Here is an 18,778-nt window from a genome sequence, read left to right as displayed (position 1 = left end):
CAAACAAGGGACAATCTTACCAGTGTCGCCTCCATAATTTGTTCTCTACAACTAGTTAGTTTAGTAGGTTAGATTAAGCCATGAGCTTCATGTCAGTGAGTCCGCTGAAATGAATTCACTCTAAGGAAAACTCCTGTAAGAGTAATCCTGGCCACAGATTTCAATTAAATTTTGCGTAAAATATTTTAGGGTATTTGCTGTCTGAATTGTGGTGAAAGAAAAATCTTCAACTATAAGAATTTGAAGACTGATAATTTAGAGGAAAGATAATTGTTAAGTAGTATGTAGAAAGTAAATATTTCAATGTATTTTCACTGATGAGAGGATTTATTACATCTGGATTTTAGAAGCAGAGCAACAACAAAGTTAGAGAGCAAACAACAAAGTTTAGGCAAAGGTTAATCTGCACTGTTAGCCTAGTAGTGCTTGACATATAAATACTTGATAAAAGCTCATTGAATAAGCAAGTAAAAAGCTGCCTTTTATTTATGCACACAAGTTGTCTTTTTTAATACAATGTTGTATGTCCATAATATCAAATCCCAAAAAGAGCTACTTGAAAATGGAATATGTGTTATTACTTTCTGCTAGTTTCTGAGGGAGTGAGCTATTCTTCTAGGTATTTTGTGTTTCTGCAATAAAAAGGTAGCTGAAAGATGATTTACTTTTTCTGGCATTCCTTAGCTTACTGCATATTATTGTGTTGTTCATTTCAGATATTTGGACCTTTAGTTTCTTCCTTTCATTTACTTTTTAGTTGTTGCCATTGTTACCAATGCAAATTGCAAATGTTCTAAAAGAACATTTGAGAAGGCAATTTATATCATGATCAGCACTTTGTAGTAGATCCAAAGAATATGTTCTGTATGTTTCTGGGGTTGGAAAAAGTTCTGTAATTGGATTGATGATTTCTTTTTTTTTTTAATAATAAATTTATTTTTTATTGGTGTTCAATTTGCCAACATACAGAATAACACCCAGTGCTCATCCCATCAAGTGCCCCCCTCAGTGCCCATCACCCATTCACCCCCACCCCCCGCCCTCCTCCCCTTCCACCACCCCTAGTTCATTTCCCAGAGTTAGGAGTCTTCATGTTCTGTCTCCCTTTCTGATATTTCCCATACATTTCTTCTCCCTTCCCTTATATTCCCTTTCACTATTATTTATATTCCCCAAATGAATGAGAACATATAATGTTTGTCCTTCTCCGATTGACTTATTTCACTCAGCATAATATCCTCCAGTTCCATCCACGTTGAAGCAAATGGTGGGTATTTGTCATTTCTAATGGCTGAGTAATATTCCATTGTATACATAAACCACAGCTTCTTTATCCATTCATTTTTCAGTGGACACCGAGGCTCCTTCCACAGTTTGGCTATTGTGGACATTGCTGCTATAAACATCGGGGTGCAGGTGTCCTGGCGTTTCATTGCATCTGCATCTTTGGAGTAAATCCCCAGCAATGCAATTGCTTGGTTGTAGGGCAAGTCTATCTTTAACTCTTTGAGGAACCTCCACACAGTTTTCCAGAATGATTGCACCATTTCACATTCCCACGAATAGTGTAAGAGGGTTCCCTTTTCTCCGCATCCTCTCCAACATTTGTGGTTTCCTGCCTTGTTAAGGATTGATGATTTCTGACAGTGTTTGAAAAATGGAAAAAAAAAAAGAAAAATAGAGAATCAGAATCTCAGAAGTATTTTTCTCAATAACCATCTAATCTACTCTTCTGCCATCATATAGGTCCCCTCCCAGACCAATCTCTAGCTTTTACTTATGTTCAAACTGCTTGCCTAAGTGGATTGGTTTGTAATCTTCCCCCCCCTCTTCCTATATGCCACCCTTTCTTCAAGGCCCAAGTATTATTTCCTCTAGTGAGCTTTCCTAAAACTCACATTGTTCTTGTATGGTTATCAGTTTGTCATTAATTTTAGCATTTGTTCTAAGGTGTAGAACTGAAGGGCCAAGGGGCAGAAACTAAGAAAGACAGAATAAGACTCAGTATCTGTCAAAACACTGTGTCAGAGAGTCCCCAAGATGATCCTAGATTGGATGATTTGCTCACTAGGAGTACTCTCAGAACTCAGCTTATAGTCATTCACAGGTATGATTTGTTACAGAGAAAGCAAAATCAGCTAAGACAAAAGATCCTGTGGTGACATCTGGAGGAAACAGGTGCAGCTTCCTTGGTGGAGTCACACAGGATGTATTTAATTCCTGCAGCATTAAGTATTATGACAAGTGTGAAATGTTGTCTACCAGGGAAGCTTTATTAGACACTCAGTGCCCAAAGTTTTTACTAGGGGTTGGTCACATAGGCACCCTCTACTTACCATATGCCATCCAGACCCCTAGAAAGAAAGCAGATAGTCATCATAAACCACATTGTTTATATAAATAGTTTAGGCACAGTGACCATTCTTATGAACTTTGACAATGGTGGTACCCTCCTGAAATCTAAGTTCCTAAGTACTAGCCAGCCTTGCAAGCAGGACCTTCTAAAAAGAGCATTCTCAAGCCTGGTATGTTGACTTTTTATGGTATTAGGGAGACCTTTCTAAAGTGCAGACAGAAAGTGAAATAGGCTAACATTAGCAAGTAAATATTACCTTGTTAGTAAAAGGCATTGACAAATAAGTTGGATAAAAGTTGTATGAAAGGGACACCTGAGTGGCTTATTCACTTAATCATCTGAGTCTTTTTTTATACATATATGTATTTTTTGTATTTTTTTATTAGAATTCAATTTGGCAACATATAATATGCAGTGCTCATCCCATCAAGTACCCCTCTCAGTGCCCATCACCCAGTAACCCCACCCCCCTGCCCACCTCCCTTTCCACTACCCCTTGTTTGTTTCCCAGAGTTAGGAATCTCTCATGTTCTGTCACCCTCTGTTGAGTTTTCCCACTCATTTTCTCTCCTTTCCCCTATAATCCTGTTCACTGTTTTTTATATTCCACATATGAGTGAAACCATATATGTTTGTCTTTCTCCGATTGACTTGCTTCACTCAGCATAATACCCTCCAGTTCCATCCACATCGAAAAATGGTGGGTATTCGTCTCTTCTGATAGCTGAGTAATATTCCATTGTGTGTGTGTGTGTGTGTGTGTGTGTGTGTGTGTGTATTCTTTATCCATTCATCTTTCAATGGACACCGAGGCTCCTTCCACAGTTTGGCTACTGTGGGCATTGCTGCTATAAACATTGGGGTGCAGGTGTCCTGGCTTTCACTGCATCTGTATCTTTGGGGTAAATCCCCAGTAGTGCAATTGCTGGGTCTTAGGGTCACTCTATTTTTAACTCTTTGAGGAACCTCCACACAGTTTTCCAGAGTGGCTGTACCAGTTCACATTCCCACCAACAGTGCAAGAGGATTCATCTCCTTTCTCTACATCCTATCCAACATTTGTTGTTTCCCATCTTGTTCGTTTTCACCATTCTCACTCGTGTGAGGTGGTATCTCATTGTGGTTTTGATTTGTATTTCCTTGATGGCAAGTGTTGCAGAGCATTTTCTCATGTGCTTGTTAGCCATGTGTAGGTCTTCTTTGGAGAAATTTCTGTTCATGTCTTTTGCCCATTTCATGATTGGATTGTTTGTTTCGTGGGTGTTGAGTTTAATAAGTTCTTTATAGATCTTAGATACTAGCCCTTTATCTGATATGTCATTTGCAAACATCTTCTCCCATTTTGTAGGTTGTCTTTTAGTTTTGTTGGCTGTTTCTTTTGCTGTGCAGAAGCTTTTTATCTTGTGGTATTGGCACAAAAACAGACACATAGATCAATGGAACAGGAATAGAGAACGCAAAAATGGGCCCTCAACTCTATGGTCAACTAATATTCGACAAAGTGGGAAAGACTATCCACTGGAAAAAGGACAGCCTATTCAATAAATGATGTTGGGAAAATTGGACAGCCAAGTGCAGAAGAATGAAGCTAGACCATTCTCTTACACTGTACACAAAGATAAAATGGATGAAAGATCTAAATATGGGAAAGAATCCATCAAAATCCTAGAGGAGAACACAGGCAATACCCTTTTTGAACTTGGCCATAACAAATTCTTGTAAGACTCATCTATGAAGGCAAGGGAAACAAAAGCAAAAATGAACTATTGGGACTTAACTAAGCATCTGACGCTTGATTTTGGTTCAGGTCATGATCTCCAGATCATGGAATTGAGCCCCAAGTTGAGCCCCAAGTTTTCATGCTCAGTGTGGAGTCTGATTGAGATTTTCTCTCTTCCTCTCCCTCTGCCCCTCCCCCTGTGCTTGCTCGCTCTCGCACGTGCTCTCAAATAAATAGATAAAATCTTTTTAAAAACACTTGTATGAAAAAAAAAACTTGTATGAAAAGTTAGAAAAAAAACTTTTAGAGGAGATCTATCCATTGCTACTGTCCAATTCTAGGACTTTTAAAAAAAATCACATGAAATATGTTATTTTGTAGATTTTGTTTTTATTTATTAATGAGACACACACACACAGAGGCAGAGACACAGGCAGAGGGAGAAGCAGGCTCCATGCAGGGAGCCCAATGTGGGACTCAATCCCAGAACTCTGGGATCATGCCCTGAGCCAAAGGCAGACACTCAACCCCTGAGGCGTCCCATGACCTGAGTTCTTACTTATGCTGTCACTCTTCACTTGTCTCCATCATTCTACTTATCTGTTTATAACAGACTTAAACTGTTTGATCTCAAATGCTCTGCCTACCTCTCATATATCTGCCCCTTGAGAGACTCCAGTAGATTACTTTGATTATTAAGAAGCTCTTGATGTATGTATTGAGGTAAAAATCTGTCCAGTCTAACCATTCCTATTGTTCTTAATCATGTCTTGGACAGATCTGCTACATTTCTCACCTAAGATGCCTGTGATTAAGGGTTCCACCACTCCTGGTATTGGTGCTAATGAATTTTTCAGACTAAAGTTCCCTTAGGTTGATGGAATTGGGGCAATAAGGAATGGGGAAACTCTTGGGATAGATAAGGACAAGGGAAATGTTTGTTCCTTCCTCCCACAGTTTTCCCTAAGACTTGGAAACCTTCTAGGTTTAGGAGTACACTCAGAAAATACTTAATGTACTTGAATGTTCCTAAAACTCCTGTGTCCCTATAATTTATATCTCTGTGGACTGTAGTGATTCTCCCTGAACAAAAAGAGCCTATGTGTGGACTGCTGTTGGCCCTTCATCATCTCTTCTACCCAGTGATCTCTCCTGAAGATGGTGCAGAGCCCAGTCATCTACTAATTTTAATCTGTCTGGAAGCAGGAGCCCACTGGGTTTAAAAAAGACCTAACCTTTCCATCTACCTATCAGAATTACTATGACATCTAAATTTTACAACCATAAGATGTCAATACTCTACCAATTAGAAAATGACCAAAGCTAGGGAGCAAGAAATCTTTAGAAGCCATATAATGTTTTTCATGGGTTGAAATGGGAAGAGGAGAATACTAAGACAGTTTGTTGTTCAGACATGTTTCTCCCCATTCATGTAATTCAGAGATCTATTTTGGCATCCCTATTACGTAGTCATCCATGTTTGAATTAAAACCATTCATTGGGGGATCCCTGGGTGGCGCAGCGGTTTGGCGCTTGCCTTTGGCCCAGAGCGCGATCCTGGGGACCTGGGATCGAATCCCACATCGGGCTCCCGGTGCATGGAGCCTGCTTCTCCCTCTGCCTGTGTCTCTGCGCCTCTCTCTCTCTCTGTGACTATCATAAATAAATAAAAATTAAAAACAAACAAACAAACAAAAAAAAACCATTCATTGATCAGGAGCTTATCTGTATGCCTTGAGATAATCAATTTGATCACTTTGAACATTTTTTATAATGTTAAGGTGAAAGCTGCTTCCCTATAACATCTAACTATTTTTACTTTTCCTAATTATATGTCTTAGTGTCATTCAGACTGCTCTGTTTTCCTGAGGAAGCCCTTTACAACATTGTTGTAGCCTCCAAATGCCTCTGGAAAATGTAATCATTAAATTCATATGCAAATTAGTTAATCAGATTCTTTCCTTCAGGATGGTGGATCAGATAAGAATCTAGAAGGAATAATTAATTTTAGAGCAATCCTGGCTGAATTTTGATGGGTTCCTTGGTCCTTGTGAATTAAAAAATCAGTAGCTTCTTAAGAGATCTACATCCAGAGCTGATGAATAAAGTCAGTCTCTGACTGTGGCCTTCAGAAAGGCTTAAGCCATTTTCCTGCAAATGTGTTATTTTTATTTTTTCTTCACTTATTATATTATTTTTTTCTTACCAATAGTTTACTTTTAAAAGTATTTATTTAAATTCTAGGTAGTTAAAATACAGTGTAAAATTAGTTTCAGGTGTACAATATAGTGATTCAACACTTCCATAAAATGTGTTGTTATTTTTAAATGACCATGAGGAAAAACAGAAAAGAGGTCCAAGATGGTGGAGTAGGAAGAACTGAACTCATGGATCATTTCCCCCTTAAAAACATGTGAAAACTGCTTTCCACAACAAAAGATAAAAGGGTCATATTGAGATGAGTAGGAGAGGCAGAGATAAGATCTTACACAAAATCCTACCCCTGGCCTGGGGACCACAATAGGGAGGGTTTCACCACACAAGCACTTTTCCTGGAGGAAGGAAGGGTCAGTGCCCCGCTTTGGGCCCCTCAGCCCCTGGAAACTGAACTGAAAAGATGAGCCTTGGAGCCTCTGGCTTGGAAAATCAAGGCAGCAGATGTCTGGGGATCCTAAAGTGCTATTGAAAGTGAGATTCCCCTCTTGAAGGGCTAACATGTGGCCTCACTCACCTGGCGACCCAGTGAAAAACCATAGTTTGGAAAGTCCCTAGACTATGTGTGTGAGAGATTGACTTGCTGATCTAGAAGCATCAACTAGAGAGGCAGGGGATAGCTGGAACACTCCCCAGAGATGGAGGCATTGGCAGATATCATCGTTGCACTCTCCAGATAACCTGTTAGCACAGGCAGGATAAGCTCGGATGTGGCAGTCTCCCACCAACTTGTTACAACCTGTGAGTGTGACCAATCACAGTACTGGCTGAAGCTGGAGAGCACAGACAGTTGCAGCACTCTCCCACTCCCTAGCTGGAGTGGGTGAGCACAAATGGTTTTAGAGTTCTCCTGCTCCCGAGGTAATATCTGTGAACATAGGCAGTTGTGACACTCTCCTTCCCCCTGGCTGGAGCTGGCAAGTGCAGGCATTGCCTGCTCGCAGTCTAAAGTCTGTGTGTGTAAACAGGGCACTTTCTCCATGGGTTGCTGAAGCCTACAGGCACCTGCAGTCAAGACATTCCTTCCCCACACAATGCCCCTCCTACCCTGCCTTGCTGCTTTTCTGAAGCTTGTGCCCCACCCACTACAATCCATAGCAGCTTTGCTAAAGCCAGCTGGCCTATGTAATCTACATAGGAGACACTGCTTGACTGCCTGGCCCTGGTGGCCAAGAGGGCTGGTGTTCCAGAATTCCATAGGAGTTAAACAATCAGGAAGACAGTTCTTGGCACTATACTACTCCCAGGGCACTGCACAGACAACAGACTGAAACAACCCCAATCTTCCTATGAAAAAGGCCTCTTTACTTGACTTAGAGCTTTAGAATTAGGAATAGGCTTCAGGTTTCCCATACATTGAGAGGCTAAGGAGGCACTCTCAGGGAGATACCATCTTTTTGCATACACTTGGCCTCACTATAGATCTATGAGACTTCACAGAAAGGAGCTAATATGTTTGGAGCCCCAAATTTTGCTGCCATAGCCCAGGGAACACTTCCAGATCTCTTAGCTTCCAATTAGCCTAAAACTAGGTACTAAATGAAATTCCTCTGCTTGGAATACTGCTGATAGGTCTTGGCACACCTTCAACAGTGGGTACATATCAAGGATAAATCAGGCAGTTTAGACAATTAAAAGTTTCGAGAAACAACCAAGAGATAGGGCAAAGTTGAACAACAGGGATCATCATCTATATACAAGGCCACTCCTTTAAGACTGAGAGGTAGCTGTTTCGTTTAATACATAGAAACAAACAAGAGTCAAGCAAAATGAGGAAACAGAGAAATATGTTCCAAACAAAGGAACAAGAAAAAACTTCAAACAGACCTTAAAGATATGGAGATAAGTAATTTACTTGATAAAGAGTTCAAAATAATGGTCATAAAGATGCTCGCCAAAGTCAGGAGAATGGATGAACACATTGCAAACTTCAACAAAGAGAAAACACTACGGAGTACCAAACAGAAGCCACAGCTGAAGAATGCAATAACTGAACTGAAAAATACATTAGAGGGTTTCCACAACATACTGGATGAAGTAGAAGAATGGATCCATGAGCTGGAAGATAAAGTAATGGAACTCAACCAGACAAATCAGCACAAATTAAAGAATTTTAAAACAATGAAGATAAGCTAAGGGACTTCTGGGACAACATTAAGTGGGTTAATATTTGCATTATAAGGGTCCTAGCAGGAGAAGAGAGAGAAAAGGGGGCAGAAAACTTATTTGAAGTTATAATGGTTGAAAACGTTCCTAATCTAAGGAAGAAAATAGACATCCAGGTCTAGGAAGCCCAAAAAGCTCCGGAAAAGATGAACCCAAGAGAGCTACACCAAAACACATTATGATTAAATGTCAAAAGTTAAAAAGAGGAGTGCCTGGCTGGCTCAGTCAGTTAAGCATCTGCCTTCAGCTCAGGTCATGATCCCAGGGTCCTGGAATCAAGTCCTGCATTGGGTTCCCTCCCTGCTCATCAGGGAGCCTGCTTTTCCCTCTTCTCCCTGCTTGTGCTCACTTTTGATATCTCTGTCACTATCTCTGTCTTTCTCAAATAAAATCTTCAAAAAAAAAGTTAAAAAGAGAATCATAAAAGTAACAAGAGAAAAACAAATGGATACATACAAGGGGAACCTCACAAGGCTATCAGCAGATTTCTCAGTGGAAACTTTGCAAACCAGAAGGGAGAGGCCTGACATTCAAAGTCCTGAAAGGAAAACAAAACAAAACAAAACAAAACACCAAACTTCCAACTAAGAATATTCTGCCTGGCAAGATTATCATTCAGATTTAAAGAAGAGATAAAGAGTCTTCCAGACCAGCAAAAGCTAAAAGAGATCATGACTACTAAACTGGCTTTATGACCCTAAATAGCCAGAGGAATATTGAAAAAGAAAACCAATGCCAGGGGCATCACGATGCCGGATTTCAAGCTGAATTACAAAGCTATGATCATCAAGACAGTATAGTGCTGGCACAAAAACAGACACATAGATCAATGGAACAGAATAGAGAAGCCAGAACTGGACCCTCAACTCCATGGTCAACTCATCTTCGACAAAACAGGAAAGAATAGCCAATGAAAAAAAGACAGTCTCTTCAATAAATGGTGTTGGGAAAATTGGACAGCCACCTGTAGAAGAATGAAACTGGACCATTCTCTTACCCCATAACAAAGATAAACTCAAAATGGTTGAAAGATCTAAATGTGAGACAAGAATCCATCAAAATCCTAGAGGAGAACACAGGCAACACCCTTTTTGAACTTGGCCACAGCAACTTCTTGCAAGATACATCTATGAAGGCAAGGTGGAAACAAAAGCAAAAATGAACTATTGGGACTTAAGGTAAAAAGCTTCTTTCTGCACAAAGAAACAGTCAACAAAACTAAAAGACAACCTACAGAATGGGAGAAGATGTTTGCAAATGACATATCAGATAAAGGGCTAGTATCCAAGATCTATAAAGAACTTATTAAACTCAACACCCAAGAAACAAACAATACAATCATGAAATGGCAAAAGAACAAATTTCCCCAAAGAAGACCTACACATGGCCAAAAAGCACATGAGAAAATACTCCGCAACACTTGCCATCAGGGAAATACAAATCAAAACCACAATGAGATACCACCTCACACCAGTGAGAATGGTGAAAATTAACAAGAGGGAAACAACAGATGTTGGAGAGGATGTGGAGAAAGGGGAACCCTCTTACACTGTTGGTGTGAATGTGAACTGGTAAAGCCACTCTGGAAAACAGTGTGGAGGTTCCTCAAGAATAAAAATGGAGCTACCCTTCAACCCCGCAATTGCACTATTGGGGATTTACTCCAAAGATACAGATGTAGTGAAATGACAGGACAACTGCACCCCAATGTTTATAGCAGCAATGTCCACAGTAGCCAAACTGTGGAAAGAGTCATGATATCCATCGAAAGATGAATAAAGAAGATATGGTGTGTGTGTATATATATATATATATATATATATATACACACACACAATGGAGTATTACTCAGCCATTAGAAAGGACGAATGCACCAAGACACCTGTATCCCAATGTTTATAGCAGCAATGTCCACAATAGCCAAACTGTGGAAGGAGCCTCAGTGTCCATCGAAAGATGAATGGATAAAGAAGAGGTGGTATATATGTATACAATGGAATATTACTCAGCTATCAGAAGAGACGAATACCCACCATTTTTCGATGTGGATGGAACTGGAGGGTGTTATGCTGAGTTAAATAAGTCAATTGGAAAAGGACAAACATTATATGGTTTCACTCATACGTGGAATATAAGAAATTGTGAAAGGAATTATAAGGGAAAGGAGGAGAACTGAGTGGGAAAAATTAGAGCGGATGACAAAGCATGAGAGACTCCTAACTCTGGGAAACAAAGGGTTGCAGAAGGGGAGGTGGGTGGGGGGGTGGGGTAACTAGGGGACAGGCAATCAGGAGCATATTAGATGGGATGAGCACTGGGTGTTATATGTTGAAAAATTGAATTTAAAATTTTAAAATGTAAAATAAATACACAGATACATACATACATACACTGGCCTTATAAGAAACAGTAAAGGAACTTACTTATGCTGAAAAGAGATGGCACTAATTAATAACAAGAAATACCCAAAAGTAAATATCTCACTGGAAAATGTAAATATATTGTAAAGGTAGTGGATTAATCACCCCTAAAGCTACTAAGAAGTTTAAAAAGCAAAAGTAGTAAAATGAACTAAAACTATGATAATTAGTGAAGGAATACATAAAATAAGAAGATACAAAAAGTGACATCAAAAACAAAATGTTGGGGGGAAGTCAAAATTTGGAGTTTTGAAATGTGTTTAGATTTAAGTTGGTATCAACTTAAAATAGACTGTTATATACATATGATGATACATGTGAACCTCAGAGTAACCAAAAAGCAAAAACTTATGGTAAATAAACAAAAGAAAATGAGAAAGGAATCTAAACATAGCATTGAGGAGTCATCAAATGACAAAGGAAGAGAGAAAGAGAAGAAAGAACAGAGAGGACTATGAAAATAGCCAGAAAACAATTAACGAAACAGCTGTAATTAGGGGCACCTGGGTGGCTTAGTTGGGTAAGTGTCTGACTTTGATTTTGGCTCAGGTCATGATCTCATGGGCCATGAGATTAAGCCCTATATCAGGCTCCACACTTGGTGCTCAGTGGGGAGTCTACTTGCAATTCTCTTTCTGCCTCTGCCCTTTTCCCCACTCACACACTTTCTTTCTCTCTTCAATGAATAAATCTTTTTTAAAAAAATGGCAATAAGTACACACCTATCAATAATTATTTTGGGGACTCCTGGGTGGGTCAGTTGGTTAAGCATCTGCCTTCAGCTCAGATCATGATCCCAGGGTCCTGGGATTGAGCCCCTTGTTGGGCTCCCTGCTCAGGAGAGAGTCTCCTTCTCCCTCTGCCCCTACTTTCCCACTCATGCTCTCTCTGGTTCTCTCTCTCAAATAAATAAAATATTTTAAAAGCTAATTACTTTAGACGTAAATGGTCTAAATTCTCCATTCAAAAACAGCAGCTGAATGGATTAAAAAAAGACATACCTGTATACTGCCTTTAAGAGACTTTAGAAGTAAGGACACAGAATGAAAGTGAAGGAATAGAAAAAGATATTTCACACTAATGGAAATGAAAAGAAAGCTAGTGTAGCTATACTCGGACAAAATAGAATTTTTAAAAAGATTTTATTTATTTGAGAGAGAGAGAGAGCATGAGCAGGAGGGAAGGGAAGAAGTGAAGGGAGAAGCAGACTCACTGACCCACTGAGCAGGAAACCTGATGCAGGACTCAGTCACAGGATCCTGGGACCATGACCTGAGCCCAAGGCAGATTCTTAACTGACTGAGCCACCCAGGTACCCTGGCAAAATAGACTTTAAAACAAAGACTATATTAAAAGACAAAAAGGAGCACTGCATAATGTAAAGGGGTCAATCCAGCAAGATGATATAACGTTTATAAATATATGCACATATAACATAGGAGCACTGAAGTCTGTAGCAAATATTAACAGACCTAAAGAGAAATTGACAGCAATGCAATAATAGTAGGGGATTTCTAAACCCCACTTCCATTAATGAATAGGTCATCCATACAGAAAATTAATAAAGAAATATTAGACCAGATGGACATAATAGATAAGTGTCCCATCCAAAAGCAGCAGAATACACATTCTTCTCAAGTGCACATGTAATATTCTCTAGGTAGATCACATGTTCAGCCACAAAAGAAGTTTCAATAAATTTAAGAAGATTGAATTCATATGAAGCATCTTTTCTAACCACAATGATATGAAACCAGAAGTAAATAATAATAAAAAAAACAGAGAAACTACAAATTCATGGAAATTAAATGTTACTGAACTACTAAGTCATAGAAGAAATCAAAAGAGAAATAAAATATTAGAGACATGAAATACACTAAAATTTATGGGAGGAAGTATACAGTTCTAAGGAGTGTATAGCAAAATTGGCCTACTGCAAGAAATAAAAGAAATCTCAAACTACTTAACTTTACACCTAAGAAACTAGAAAAAGAACAAGTGAAAGAACAGAAAAAAGATCAGAGTGGAAATAAATGAAATAGAGACTAATAAGAGAATAGAAAAAAATTAATGAAACTAAGAGGTGATTCTTGAAAAACATTATTATAAGTTAACAAACCTTTAGCTAGACTCACCACAAAAAAGAGAAGGCTCAAATAAGTGAAATCAGAAATGAATGAGAAATTAAAACTGATATTGCAAAAATATAAAGGATTGGGCAGGCCCAGTGGTTTAGCACTGCCTTCAGCCCAGGGCGTGATCCTGGAGTTTCAGGATCAAGTCCCACATCAGGCTCCCTGCATGGAGTCTGCTTCTCCCTCTGCCTGTGTCTCTGCCTCTCTCTCTCTCTCTGTGTGTCTCTCATGAATAAGTAAATAAAATCTTTAAAAACAAACAAAAATACAAAGGATCATAAGAAATAGCCATGAACAAATTATACACCAACAAATTGGACAGCCTAAAAAAATTCCTAAAAACATACAATCTTTCAGGACTGAATCATGAAGAAATAGAACATCTGGGTAGACTGATTACTAGCAAAGAAATTAAATCAGTTATCAAAAGCCTCCCAACAAACAAATGTCCAGAATCATTGTTCTGGACATCATGTCCTAAAAAAAATTTATAGGTCAATATCCCTGGTGAACATAGATGCAGAAATCCTCAAGAAAATGTTAGCAAGCTGAATTCACCAATACATTAAATGATCATAAACCATGATCAAGTGGAATGTATTCCAGGGATGCAAAGATGGTTCAACGTTTGCATTTCCATTTATTGAAGGGAAGGCCCTTACCCTATTGTATATTCTTGCCTCTTTTGTCAGAAGTTAATTGACCATATATACATGGGTTTACCTGGGCTCTCAGTTCTGTTCCATTGATTTATGTGTCTGTTTCTATGCCAAAACTATACTGATTTGATTACTATAACTTTGTAGTACCTTCTGAAATTAGGGAGTGTGATGCCTCTGACTTTGTTTTCTTAAAGTTATTTTGGCTATTTGGGGTCTTTGTGGTTCTATACAAATTTTAAAATTTTTTTGTTCTAGTTCTGTGAGAAATGTCATTAGGATTTTGATACAGGGCAGCCCCGGTGGCGCAGCGGTTTAGCGCCTCCTGCAGCCCGGCGTGTGATCCTGGAGATCCCGGATCAAGTCCCACGTCGGGCTTCCTGCATGGAGCCTGCTTCTCCCTCTGCCTGTGTCTCTGCCTCTCTCTCGCTCTCTCTGAATAAATAAATCTTCAAAAAAAATTTTTGATACAGATTGCATTGAATCTATAGATTGCTTTGGATGGTATGGACATTTTAACAATATTAATCCTTCCATCCATGAGAACAGAATGTGTTTTTGTCCATTGGTGTCTTCAATAAATGGTGTTTTAAAAAACTGGACCACTAACTGCAAAAGAATGAGACTGGGCCACTATCTTACCCTATATACAAAAATCAACACAAATGGATTAAAGACTTGCTTCTAAGACCTGAAACCATAAAACTCCTAGAAGAAAACAGGTTGTAAACACCTTGACATTGGTCTTAGGGATGTTGTTGTTTGGATCTGACTCCAGAGGTGGGGAAAAAGGGCAAAAATAAATTATTAGGACTACATCAAACTAGAAAGCTTCTGCACAGTGAAAGAAACCAACAATGAAATGAAAAGGCAACCTACCAAATGGGAGAAAATATTTGTAAGTTATATATCAATAAGGTATTAATATCCAAAATATATAAAGAACTCATATAATTCAATAGCAAAACAAAAAAAATAAAAGCAAACAATCAAATTAGAAAATGGGCAGAGGATCTAAATAGACATATTTCCAAAGAAGATATACAGATGGCCAAAGGGCATGTGAAAAGATACTCAGCATCACTGTTGAGTATCATCATGGAAATACAAATCAAAACTATACTGAGATATCACCTTATACCTGTCAGAATGGCTATTATAAAAAAGATAAGAAATAGGAAGTGTTGGCAAAGATGTGGAAAAAAGAACCCTTGTGCACTATTGGTGGGAATGTAAGTTGGTGCACCTACTATGGAAAGCAATATGGAGGTTTAAAAAAAAAATTAAAAATAGGGCAACCCCGGTGGCTCAGCAGTTTAGTGCCGCCTTCAGCCCGGGGTGGGATCCTGGGGACCTGGGATCCAGTCCCACGTCAGGCTCCCTGCACGGAGCCTGCTTCTCCCTCTGCTCCCCACCTCATGAATAAGTAAATAAATAAAAATCTTTTAAAAAATTAAAAATAAAACTATGATGATCTAACAGTTTCAGTACTGGGTACCTATCTGAAGAAAGTGAAAACATTAAATTGGAAAGATACATGCATCCATATATTCATTGAAACGTTATTTACAATAGCCAAGATATGGAAACAACCAAAGTATCTGTCGATGGATGAGTAAGTTGTGATATGTTATATATAATGGAATACTATCTAGCCATTAAAGATGAAATCTTGCCTTTTGCATCAATGTGGATGGACATTGAGAGTATTATGTGGAGTAAGGCAGCCAAAGAGAGACAAATACCATATGATTTCACTTATGTATGAAATCTGTAAAACAAAGTAAACAAAACAAAACCCAGACTCATAGATACAGAGAGCAAATAATAAGTCATGGGGATATAATGTACAGCATAAAGAGTATAGTCATGACATTGTATTAAATGCTGAATCACTATATTCTACACCTGAAATTACAATGTCCAAAAAGAGAGATGACACAATAGAGTTAAAAGAATACTACATAGAGAGTCTGAAGACTCAAGTTAAAGTCCTGGCTCTGCCACTTCCTTACCATTAAGACCTTGAGCTAGTGAGTTAACTTCTCTGTGCATGAGAATTTAGCTGTAAAATAAGAGAGTTGGACTAACTTTCAAGTAACCGAGACTTGGCAACTCACAAGTAAGGGAATCGAGCTAGAAGCCACTGAATGGAAAGTCATCTGAGATGACAGCAGGGATAGCATGATGTTCCTGGCTGGGAGCCTGATAATGAAGCATTACTTCTTATTGTACCTTGGCCTAGTTGAAGTTGTGGTGTTTTATCCTGATTGTGCCACTGAAATACTGATTAGGTAGTGCTTTTCTAACTTCCATAGATATCCCTATTGACAGAGAAAGGCAAACACCAGGTTCTTGTGGAAGAAGGGAATAGTACAGCATTAAACAGTCTGCTTCAAGTTGGGTAATAGATAAATTTAAAATGTTATAGTGAGACAATCTCATGTAAATTTTAAAAATTCCTTTCTGTAACATATTTTTGTTTTACTATCAACATTGAGTTTTAAATTATCTTTAGGAAAAGAATATTCAAAACTATTTCCTTTGTCTCTTCCTCTCATAATCTCAGTAGACAGGAGGCCTAAGTCTGGAATAATGATAAACACTAAACTGTTTATAGTAGTTTATGTTCAGTGGAGAGATAGAAGAGGACTTTGAGTTAAGTTTATTTACATTTTTATGTTGAACTTATTGCGTGTATATATTCAGAAAACGTAGAATTTTTAAAAACACCCCCCTTTTCTAAAAAAAAATCAGTGCATGAAATTGATATTACAGGAAGAGTCTCTATGCATATTCTGTGGAAATATCATTATTCCAATTTAAGGAGCATTGCGCAGTAGTAAAATATGACAACCTTGCCCTAATCTTTTCTCAGAAATATTTTGACATTATAGCTAAAATGATAGTTTTTAATGTTAACGTTACCAAAACTGTTTGCTTTGACCTGTATGGGAAAATTTTATTACCCCAACTATCGAGAGGAGAGGTGTGATTGTTATAGTCTTTTTGAGAAGCAGCATGATGTAATAGGAAAAGGACTGGGCTTTGGAATAAAAAAAAATATCTTTCTATTTATGTGTCTATATCTGTGCAAAAAGCCAAAAATGCCAAAGAAGTTGAGTTCTGTTTATGAGTTATGAGACCTTAGCAAGATATTTAACTTCTCTTAAACTTCCATGACTTTATTCAGAAATAATCCCTGTATTCTTTTAGTGTTGTTATGAAAATAAAGTAAGATAATATATGGATAAATGCCCAACATAACACTTGGCATATACTAAATACTTAATAAACTTTCTTTTCCTTACTTTTTTCTTCTTGTTGAGGAAGCACTTTATTCCTTTCAAAAAGCTTTCAAATTCAAGGTCCATTTGATCTTCACAGCTCAAGTGATAATCATCCTTACTTTAAAATAAGGGAAGGTGAAGGATGTCCACTTGCACCACTCTCATTTAACATAGTCCTGGAAGTCCTAGCCTCAGCAATCAGACAATACAAAGAAAAATAAAAGGCAACGAAATTGGTGAGGAAGAAGCCAAACTTTCATTATTTACAGACAACATGATACTCCATATAGAAAACCCAAAAGACTCCACCCAAAAAATTGTTTGAACTGATACATGAATTCAGTAAACTTACTGGGTACAAAATTAATGTATAGGAATCTGTTGCATTTCTATACACCATTAGTGCAGAAGAAGAAAGAGAAATCAAGGAATCAATTCCATTTATTATTTCACCTAAAACCGTAAGATACCAGGATCCGATACCTGTCAGAATGGCTAAAATTAACAATGCAAGAAACAAGGGATGTTGGAAAAGGTGTGGGAAATGAGGAACCCTCTTACTTTGTTGATGGAAATGCAAACTAGTACAGTCACTCTGGAGAACAGTATGGAGGTTCCTCAAAAAGTTAAAAATAGAACTACCCTATGATCCAGCAATGGCAATTTATACTGATGTAGAAGGACACATGCACCCTGATGTTTATAGCAGTATTATCAACAATAGCCAAATTATGGAAAGAGCCCAAATGTCCATCCACAAGTGAATGGGTAAAGAAGTGGTAGCATATGCAGACAATAGAATATTACTGAACCATCAAAAAGAATGAAGTCTTGCCATTTGCAAATGACATGGATGGAGCTAGAGAGTATTATACTAAGTGAAATACATCAGTCAGAGAAAAACAAATACCATATAATTACACGCATGTGGAATTTAAGAAACAAAACATGAACATGGGGGAAAAAAACAAAACAGAGGCAAATCAGAAAACAGACTAATTACAGAGAACAAACTGAAGGTTGCTGGAGGGGAAGTGGGGGAGATGGGTTAAGTGGGTATTAAGGAGGGCATGCGTTTGGAGAGTACTGGGTATTTTTTTTTTATTTTTATTTATTTATGATAGTCACACACACAGAGAGAGAGGCAGAGACATAGGCAGAGGGAGAAGCAGGCTCCATGCACCAGGAGCCCGATGTGGGATTCGATCCCAGGTCTCCAGGATCGCGCCTTGGGCCAAAGGCAGGCGCTAAACCGCTGCGCCACCCAGGGATCCCGAGTACTGGGTGTTGTATCTTAGGTGATGAGTCACTAAATTATAATAACCTGAAACTAATATTACACTCTATGTTAACTAACTGGAATTTTTAAAAAGCTTGAAAAAAAATAACAGAAGGTGACAGGACAGGGAAGGTGACTTATTTGAGATCACTTTCAATATAAGCAGAAGAGCAAGGACTTGAAGCCAGGTCTTTTGATTTGCCACAGAGCTTTTATTCTGTAATTAATTTGGTGGAATTTTTTTGTATTTAAATTGGATTGCAGGTATTAGTTCTGTCAAAATAATAAAATCTCAAAACTTGGTGGAGACTTAGCAATGGTATAGCCTCTGTATCTTGCCCCTTACTCAACATCTCTGCCAGCTATTTATTGGAATAGATGATTTTACCATCAAATAGATACAAGGCAGTAGCCTATATAGAAGTGTTTAAAGCATTACTTGAAGTTGTGAGGTATAGGGGTATAGCAAAATGAACATCAAGCCTTCTAATAAGAACCTCTGGATTTGCATTTCAGATCTACTTTGGCCAAGTCACAAA

The 18,778-nt window shown here is 38.3% G+C and overlaps 1 protein-coding gene and 1 long non-coding RNA gene across 2 annotated transcripts in view; one reads left to right on the top strand and one right to left on the bottom strand.

Moving 5' to 3' along the window:
* The window catches only part of SYN2 (synapsin II), a 200,641-nt gene that overhangs the window by 68,204 nt on the left and 113,659 nt on the right, over positions 1 to 18,778 (top strand). The window lies entirely within an intron of this gene.
* On the bottom strand, positions 1,152 to 17,128 carry LOC140611256 (uncharacterized). The gene is made up of 3 exons (XR_012012536.1): positions 16,982 to 17,128; positions 2,337 to 2,354; positions 1,152 to 1,640 (listed from the first exon to the last, which is right to left on the bottom strand). It is a non-coding gene; the product is annotated as an uncharacterized lncRNA (long non-coding RNA).

The sequence above is a fragment of the Canis lupus genome, chromosome 19 (genome assembly GCF_048164855.1).
Source record: "Canis lupus baileyi chromosome 19, mCanLup2.hap1, whole genome shotgun sequence".
Lineage (NCBI taxonomy): Eukaryota > Metazoa > Chordata > Mammalia > Carnivora > Canidae > Canis > Canis lupus.
Note: the sequence above shows the minus strand (reverse complement) of the source record. Positions and strands in the feature narration are given on the sequence as shown.